Source organism: Frankliniella occidentalis, unplaced genomic scaffold (genome assembly GCF_000697945.3).
Source record: "Frankliniella occidentalis isolate FOCC.00 unplaced genomic scaffold, Focc_3.1 Scaffold519, whole genome shotgun sequence".
NCBI lineage: Eukaryota > Metazoa > Arthropoda > Insecta > Thysanoptera > Thripidae > Frankliniella > Frankliniella occidentalis.
In genome coordinates this window covers 76891-78134 of record NW_026267636.1, presented here as the reverse complement: position 1 = coordinate 78134, position 1244 = coordinate 76891, and positions in this window count along the sequence as shown.

Below are 1244 nucleotides of genomic sequence, written 5' to 3'. Positions count from 1 at the left end.
GTTTGTAACACGTCGCTCTCACTCCCTCTCGCTGCGACCCACACCGAGCACAGGTGGAGAGAGGGAGGGAGGGGGGAAAAGAGAGAGAGAGAGAGAGAGAGAGAGAGTAATGTAATGTTTGGCACGCGGCTTGAGCCCGCACGTGCACGACCGCGTCACATCGTTCCCATACGGTGGTCGTGCGGCGTGTCGCAGGAAAAAGTGAGAGGCAGACGCAGAAAGGGGCTCGAAAATCCGAACACACATTGTACTGCACCCTGCCCGTGCCCTCCACTCCCGCACTACTTAACATTAATCAGACCCCCACCCTCTCTCTCTCTCTCTTCCCCTGCCCTCCAAGCTCCGCGCAGCTCCTGAAATTGAATGTGTTGTATGGCCAACCAGATTAAAATCTCCCGCCTTCTACTGTAGCAAGCAGTTACTTTGCTTATGGGACAGGGTGGGGCGAAAAAGTGGGGGGAGTGGGGGTATCTCCGATTGCACTTTAGAGCGATGGCCGGGGGCGGGGCGCGGGCTTTGGTCCTTCCCTGAGTGCATTACACATCGGACATCGGGTCCGGAGGGCGCGACACGACAGACCAAAGCGTCGTGGTCCTGCAGCAGCAGCAGCAGCAGCAGCAGCAGCAGCAGCAGCAGCAGCGGCAGCAGCTAAGGGCTCGCAAGGCGGCAATGAACGAGCCATACTCATACAGGGATAGGGGCGCCTCCCACAAACGAGACCAGCGGAAAAGGGGCTCGACTAAGAGCAGCGCAAAGGCCGCAAGCAGGGCGGGGCTCAAGGGAAAGGGCTTTGCGACTGCAAATCCCGCAGAGAGCAGGACGGGGACGACATCACATCGCATCGCCCCGACCCCCCCGAGGACTCCGGCTATGGAAACGGCGCGCTGCTGCTGCTGCTACGCTGGCGCGCGCCTTTCAAACGAATTGCGCTGCGTTGCGCTCGTTCCCCGTTTCGGGATCTCTTACAAAAGTCTGCGTGAGAATGGGGGGCAAGAAGAGAGTGGAGGGCGGAAATTCGACGAAAAAGCAAGTCGCTAGGGCAGGGCGGGCAAGGTTGTCGACGCGACGCACAGATTTTGGAAACTTCGCCCCCAGCAGCCCTCCCTTCCCCGTCCCCCTCTCTCTCTCCCTCTCGCAGCCACCCCAAGAAGCACCCACCCCCTCCTCTCCTCACGGTTTAACAGTCGCCGTTTTATCAAGTCGGCGGGCGGACGGAGCTCATTTGGGGACGGTGGCGCTGGGGG